Source organism: Symsagittifera roscoffensis, chromosome 8 (genome assembly GCF_963678635.1).
Source record: "Symsagittifera roscoffensis chromosome 8, txSymRosc1.1, whole genome shotgun sequence".
NCBI classification, from domain to species: Eukaryota; Metazoa; Xenacoelomorpha; order Acoela; family Convolutidae; genus Symsagittifera; species Symsagittifera roscoffensis.
In genome coordinates, this window is record NC_087069.1 from 38,396,428 (window position 1) to 38,405,669 (window position 9,242).

The following is a 9,242-nucleotide window of genomic DNA, read 5'->3' on the forward strand; positions in this document are numbered from 1 at the left end:
TTGTAAAAACCAATTGAAGCAAAAACTGACTGTATATGAAAATACAGGATAGAACAAAATCATATAACTTACAATATGACTTGGGGTTGAAGATTATCATAAAAACATAGTTTTGAAAAAAAAAACATATTTAATTAGCTTTTTAGCAAAATTTTTTGGCAATTTATAAAATAAATAAAGTAACCTAAGGCAAAAATTACAAAGAGATACCAAGCCGATAACAAATTTTTGCTTCTAATATTAGTTTGAATTTCTATTTTGCTTTCAGCGAAAGCTGCTGAGAAAAAAATTCTCGAATTGCAACAAAACAAATCAGAACAAGCAAGCGGCCACTCAAACTGTGCTTTTTTTGTTCAAACAAATCAGGTACTGAACCTGAAGGACAGCTTGCTTCGAAAGATATATCGTATTGGAGCTTTTTCAAAGATAAATGGTTCTTTTTTGAAAAATTTCAAACAATCTTGATTATTTAAAAATAGAGCACAGCTTTTGAGTGTTTTTTTTTCAAAAAGCTTTTGAGTGTTTTTTCCATTAAATTCTTTCCCCGCTCGTAGAAAAATTGGAAATAACTTCGATCAAAGCAGGTTTAAAATTTTGTTTTACTTGCAAAATTTCATGCAAAATCTTGTAGCACAAACAAAAGTCAGATGGGGTCGAAAGATATAGCAAGTTGCCATACTTTCAGTGATTACTTTCAGTTTTTTATAGTTTAAGATTTTATAGATTTTGAAAGAACAAATAAAGTATTTTAAGCAAAGGTTGTTAATTTTTTGAAAAAAGGATCGTTCTTTTTTCATTGATTGTTCCATTTTTGCATATACTGTGCTCGACTTATGCTTCAATTGAAATAGTGCAAGCAGGGGCTGATTTAGGGAGGGGCGGGGGGGGGGACGCCTTTCTCTCAGGAATTTGACCCCCTGCCGACCCAAAGGGTCCCCCTTTTGAAATTTTTGGCCGACCGACCCTAAAATTTTTCTAAAGGCGCCTTTGGCCCCAATATATACTAACTTTGAGGGGGAGCGCGCGCCAAAAAAAACGCGATTTTTTTGTCAAAATTTTTCAAAAAGTGCCAAAAAACGGCTTTTTTTGACTGTTTCTTCAACAATTTGCCTGCGTCGCAGACAAATTTACCCAAAAAAGGTGCAAAACAAGGCTTTAGGAGAGCTCGAAAAATCAATTTGGTCGACCTAAAAAAAATGTCGTCAAATTTTTCGAAATTTTTTTTGAAAATCCGCCCCCCTCGAGAAAATCCTAGATCAGCCCCTGGGTGCAAGCATATGTTCGAATGTTCTTTCGACGATAACCTTTGAATGCTCTCCCGAATCTTTGGCGCTATTTGAATTGGGTGTTATTGAACTCCTTACACACTGTGTCCAAAGACTCATTAAGTTGGTGGAGAGGAAAAATTTCTGCATACCATTCTCGAATAACCATTGTAATCGTGTTTTCCGCACTGCTGGAAACGTAGTTATCAAGAAAAGGGCAAAACACTCTGGAGATTGTGTAAACATTCAAAATATTCTGCATGAAAATTGAAAAAGAATACGGAAAAGACACAATGAAATATCGATTGTTCGACTAATGTTCGAATGTTGCTGACCAACATTCAAAGGCTATTTTCCAACAAATTTTGCACAACTACTCAACTGTGTTTGACCTGTTTCGAATGTGCTCCACTTAAGTTTGGTTTTCTTTGCTACGTTTTCTCGACTATCAAATCATATAAAAAAGTAAAGAAAAAAATTATACGTGCTTTTCAGTTCGTCTCTTTTCAGTCCGCTTAAATGTTGACCTTGAAATCATTAGAATTCTCGGAGAAGAAAAAACTTTTTACAAATCGTAGGTCGCCAAACCTTGAAAGCTTCCCTAAAAACGTTTAGTTTGCCGTAAAAAAGCAACTACCCTCATTTGATTGTAACTGACTGCATCACTCTGACGAACATTGTTTGTAAGCAGATTAAATTGCTAAAAACGTAAATCGAAAATTTGCTACTAAATGATAATTGATAAACATAGGCGCTACGCGCAATACACCGAAGGCATAGAAACTGAAGCAAAAACCAAACAACTTGAACAACTAATAATTGAAGACTAACAGTTCTAGAACAAAAAATCGTACTAATACATGTATACACCAAAATTTTGCTATATCGAGAAAGAGCCTGAAATAACAGTTCTAGAACTAAAAATCGTACTAACACATGTATAGGTTAAATTTTTGATATATCAACGAAGATCATAAAATAACACTTCTAGAACTAAAAATCGTACTAACACATGTATACACCAAAATTTTACTATATTGACAAAGAGCCTGAAATAACAGTTCGTGAGCTAAAAGTCGTACGAACACATGTATACACCAAAATTTTGCTATATTGGCAAAGATCATGAAATAACAGTTCGAGAGCTAAAAATCGTACTAACACATGTATACGTCAAATTTTTGCTATATTGACAAAGATCATGGAATAACAGTTGTAGAGCTAAAAATCGTACTAACACATGTATACACCAAAATTTTGCTATATTGACAAAGATCATGGAATAACAGTTCGAGAACTAAAAATGGTACTAACACATGTATAGAATAAAATTTTGATATATTGACAAAGATCATGAAATAACAGTTCGAGAACTAAAAATCGTAATAACACATGTATACACTAAAATTTTGATATATTGACATAGATCATAAAATAACAGTTCGAGAACTAAAAATGGTACTAACACATGTATACGCTAAAATATTGCTATATTGACGAAGAGCCTGAAATAACAATTCTAGAGCTAAAATCGTACTAACACATGTATACACCAATATTTTGCTATATCGACAAAGAGCCTGAATAAACGTTGTAGAACTAAAAATCTTACTAACACATATATACACCAAAATTTTGCTATATTGACAAAGAGCCTGAAATATTGACAAAGGACCTGAAATAACAATCGTAGAACTAAATGTCGTACTTACGCGTTGTAGATCAATTTCTATAGCTATAATAAAATACAAAAGATTGTGTTTGTATGTGTAGCAAAACGCCTCCTGTCGTTTCAATCGGCCAATCGTAAATAAATAAATACATAAATAAATACATAAATAAATAAATATATAAATAAATAAAAGCAAAACTGAAATGTACAAATAATTAAATTAACATGAAAAAAAATATATGAACAAATAACCAAACAAACAGACCCATAATATGAATAAATGAAAATAAATAAACGAAATAAATACACCTACATAAATAATAAAAGCAAAACTAAATGAAAGAAAGAATAATTAAATAAATATAGAAATAAATATCAACAAATAAACAAAACACACCTGATAAATAAATAAGCAATAAAAAAATAAATCAATACATAAATAAATAAATAAATAAATAAATACATAAATAAATACATAAATAAATAAATATATAAATAAATAAAAGCAAAAGTGAAATGTACAAATAATTAAATAGACATGAAAAAATATATATGAACAAATAACCAAACAAACAGACCCATAATATGAATAAATGAAAATAAATAAATGAAATAAATACACATACATAAATAATAAAAGCAAAACTAAATGAAAGAAAGAATAATTAAATAAATATAGAAATAAATATCAACAAATAAACAAAACACAGCTGATAAATAAATAAGCAATAAAAAAATAAATCAATACATAAATAAATAAATAAATACATAAATAAATACATAAATAAATAAATATATAAATAAATAAAAGCAAAAGTGAAATGTACAAATAATTAAATAGACATGAAAAAAAATATATGAACAAATAACCAAACAAACAGACCCATAATATGAATAAATGAAAATAAATAAATGAAATAAATACACATACATAAATAATAAAAGCAAAACTAAATGAAAGAAAGAATAATTAAATAAATATAGAAATAAATATCAACAAATAAACAAAACACACCTGATAAATAAATAAGAAATAAAAAAATAAATCAATACATAAAAAAATAAATAAATACATAAATAAATACATAAATAAATAAATAAATAAAAGCAAAAGTGAAATGTACAAATAATTAAATAGACATGAAAAAATATATATGAACAAATAACCAAACAAACAGACCCATAATATAAATAAATGTAAATAAATAAATTAAATAAATACACACGCAGAAATAATAAAAGCAAAACTAAATGAAAGAAAGAATAATTAAATAAATATAGAAATAAATATCAACAAATAAACAAAACACACCTGATAACTAAATAAGCCAGAAAAAAATAAATCAATACATAAATAAATCAATAAATACATAAATAAATACATAAATAAATAAATAAATAAATAAATAAAAGCAAAAGTGAAATGTACAAATAATTAAATAGACATGAAAAAATATTTATGAACAAATAACCAAACAAACAGACCCATAATATAAATAAATGAAAATAAATAAATTAAATAAATACACACGCAGAAATAATAAAAGCAAAACTAAATGAAAGAAAGAATAATTAAATAAATAAACAAAACACGTGATAAAAATAAACAAAAATAAATATGTACATACATGAAATAACAGTTCGAGAACTAAAAATCGTAATAACACATGTATACACTAAAATTTTGATATATTGACATAGATCATAAAATAACAGTTCGAGAACTAAAAATGGTACTAACACATGTATACGCTAAAATATTGCTATATTGACGAAGAGCCTGAAATAACAACTCTAGAGCTAAAATCGTACTAACACATGTATACACCAATATTTTGCTATATCGACAAAGAGCCTGAATAAACGTTGTAGAACTAAAAATCTTACTAACACATATATACACCAAAATTTTGCTATATTGACAAAGAGCCTGAAATATTGACAAAGGACCTGAAATAACAATCGTAGAACTAAATGTCGTACTTACGCATTGTAGATCATTTCTATAGCTATAATAAAATACAAAAGATTGTGTTTGTATGTGTAGCAAAACGCCTCCTGTCGTTTCAATCGGCCAATCGTAAATAAATAAATACATAAATAAATACATAAATAAATAAATATATAAATAAATAAAAGCAAAACTGAAATGTACAAATAATTAAATTAACATGAAAAAAAATATATGAACAAATAACCAAACAAACAGACCCATAATATGAATAAATGAAAATAAATAAACGAAATAAATACACATACATAAATAATAAAAGCAAAACTAAATGAAAGAAAGAATAATTAAATAAATATAGAAATAAATATCAACAAATAAACAAAACACACCTGATAAATAAATAAGCAATAAAAAAATAAATCAATACATAAATAAATAAATAAATAAATAAATACATAAATAAATACATAAATAAATAAATATATAAATAAATAAAAGCAAAAGTGAAATGTACAAATAATTAAATAGACATGAAAAAATATATATGAACAAATAACCAAACAAACAGACCCATAATAAGAATAAATGAAAATAAATAAATGAAATAAATACACATACATAAATAATAAAAGCAAAAATAAATGAAAGAAAGAATAATTAAATAAATATAGAAATAAATATCAACAAATAAACAAAACACACCTGATAAATAAATAAGCAAAAAAAATAAATCAATACATAAATAAATAAATAAATACATAAATAAATACATAAATAAATAAATATATAAATAAATAAAAGCAAAAGTGAAATGTACAAATAATTAAATAGACATGAAAAAAAATATATGAACAAATAACCAAACAAACAGACCCATAATATGAATAAATGAAAATAAATAAATGAAATAAATACACATACATAAATAATAACAGCAAAACTAAATGAAAGAAAGAATAATTAAATAAATATAGAAATAAATATCAACAAATAAACAAAACACACCTGATAAATAAATAAGCAATAAAAAAATAAATCAATACATAAATAAAAAAATAAATACATAAATAAATACATAAATAAATAAATAAATAAATAAATAAAAGCAAAAGTGAAATGTACAAATAATTAAATAGACATGAAAAAATATTTATATAAACAAATAACCAAACAAACAGACCCATAATATAAATAAATGAAAATAAATAAATTAAATAAATACACACGCAGAAATAATAAAAGCAAAACTAAATGAAAGAAAGAATAATTAAATAAATAAACAAAACACGTGATAAAAATAAACAAAAATAAATATGTACATACATAAATTATAAATAAATATAAGCAAACTAAACATAATTAAATAAATAGAAGAACAGATAATTAAATAAATAAAGATGAACAAATAAAGAAACAAACATACGCAATCACGTGACATAGCGCGATATAGTCCAGCCCACATGATAATTGATAACTGTGGACGTTATTTGTCGACACTTGACAACAGACAACATTAAAAAAAAACCCGTTACACGATACCATAACACCTTGACTAAAGTCTTCGGTGTAAATATGGCCGATTCATTATTTGAATGATATCGACTTATGATTTGATTAAGTTCAGTCTTTTCGCAAGGTTATTGACTAAATTGATTGTTTCGAAATTTTGTTTGAATTAAAGTAACTTTTCGAGAGCGGAATTTCAAAAGTGGTAAAAGTACAAAATGGAAAACATGTTTGCATGAAAAACTCCTCTCCATCACTTAAACGGTGCTTTATTCTTGAAATTTAGTTTGTTTGAAAAAAATATCAAAATCTTTTTGAGTTCATTCAGAAATTCTTCTTGAAAGTTTCAAAAATCTTATAAGGTAATTCTTCGTTATCTAAAATCTTAAAAACATTTGTATACATAGATAGTGGTTGCAATTTTCATTCTTAAAAGCAAATGTAATTACAAAGGTGAAGCTGAACTTCACACCACTTGCAATGCAAAACTCGAAAAAATATTCTAGAAAAAAATTATTAAAAAATGTAAGAAAAATCGAAAAAACTAGTTCTTCTCTAGAAAACGAAAAATAATAATTAAAAAAACAATAGAAAGTGGCCAGAAATTGCCATAGGAAAACTTAACAAGCGAAAAAAAAATCCAAAAATGTCTGAGCAGGAACTAAAACCACAAAAAATATTTATATTTAAAACATTCGAAATGAAAATCAACAAAAAATTGCTGTAGCTCATCCCCCTCAAAGCTCAAAATGAACACAAAAAATCTTTTGCTCATCAAACGATGCATTATAGAGCCACTTAAACAAAATTAAAATGTGAAGTTTTAACAAAGCCAGTTGGTAAACTTACAAACAACATTGATAAAAATCGAATTTCAAAAAATACGTATTTTTGAAATGCTAACAGGCTCAAACGATCTCAGTTGCAACAGGAAACCTAGTGGATGAATGAATCTAGGATCCGGGAGATAAGTCCTGTGCTCAAATTATTTACGGGAAAAGTCTAGTACCCGATTGCATTACTCTTGCTAATCGCAAGGGTAAAAATACAAAAATTGAAAGCTCACATCCCTGCCGGTATCCAGTTTCCGCAAGAAATATAACTTAAAAATAGGGAATTTATTTAAAGCAACTCGATACTAAAATAACTTTTTGATTAAGGATAGTATTTGCAAATGTCCAAGTTCAATGTGCTTTATTTTGACTATTTGCTTTGACTGAGAGTGAGAGGAGAAATTTATTTTTCATCGAATCATGGACTTCCAATTTTTATGTCAAAGATTTTGGTTTTGTTCATTTCGTCACTACTTTCCAAAATTGCTGAGCGACTTGATGTCCCCGACCAGGCTGACTAAACGTGTTTCTGGAAAAACATCTAAGATTTCGGATATGAACAGAAAACTTACAAAACTATTTTTATGCAATACAAACCCGGAAGCTGATATCAAAACAACAGTAACTCATAATCCAACTACCGTTGCCCAATGAGGAACTTTTGCGTGATCAAAAAAGTATTAGCTCAGTTTTGCCACCGTTTCCTTAAACTATTCAAATTGCAAATTAATAGTAAAAAAAAATGGAAAACTTAGATGTCGACAAAAAATTCACCAATTACCTACAGCTTAACACACACATTAGCTTGAAAACCATCCGACAAAAAAAAACTTATTTTCCGAAAAATTTCATAAAGCATGATGAAAAACATCTTAGAGCTTAGAACAATCAGTTAACGTACAACATTTAGCAGATAAAAGTAGGCTGTGGCAAGACAGGTCCAAATTTTTTGCCGGCGAGTTTTAAAAAGCTGTTTCTGATGAGCAGAAGAATGATCTTTGATATTTTGTGCCAATGAAAGCCCTTTTTTCATGCAATGGTCGATTTTGTTCAGTGAAAACTTGTTTCTATATTGAACGTCTTTCAATATTTAATCATCGTTGTAAAATGGCTTTCTGTCAGAAATATCTCCAAATAAACTCCAAATCAAGCGTGTCAAACGATTCCGAACACAGATGAACCTGAGGGATGAGTTGTAGTTAACCCTAAGTATTTCCCATTATTGTTTTCGTATATTCGATTGACTCATTTTAAGACCCTTTCCTCGTAAAATCGTAAATCGTATACCATGTTCTCCTATAGATTTTTCAAGGTGTACTATAAAGACTAACTGGCAATATAATTACACGGAGGCGAAGCGGAACTTCTCAACACGATAAAACAATAAACAAAATAAGTCGAAAAAATGAAAAATTTTGAAAAAAAACTAGGTGAACCAAAAAGAAGGGGGAAGCTGGAGTCGTGTCTTATTTATTTTTAAACTTAGTTATACTGATGCTGGACAAATGCGTAAATTCAAAAAGTAGACTTTGCTCAAAACCTTAGTCGTTTCTCTACGAAAATAAGTGAGAGAAGCAAAGCCCAAAGACAAAACAATTCTCTTAGAAAAAATTAGGGAGTAGTATAGAAGAAACTGAATATAGCAAATTGTAAAACTAAGCTTCCAACAACCTATGATAATGGATTTGGCAGGTTAATTATCGAGACAAGTCCAAACAACACGGTCAACAAATCAGAAAGATGACATTTCCGAGAAAATTGAACTTCAATTTAGCAACTAAACAAAATTTATGAAGCGGAAACAAGGCCGAAAAGCAGACACCAGTTGAACCGAAAAAATATATGACTTTGTACAAAACTTTATAGAGTTGTAAGTCGCCCCTGAAACTGCCCCAGTACCTGGTACCCACACACTATTTAAATAGAACATTTCAGCAACCTGGTGATTCATAGAAGTAACAACGCCAAAACTATGTGAGCAGAACCCTTCAAGACGAAAAATTCAAAATAAT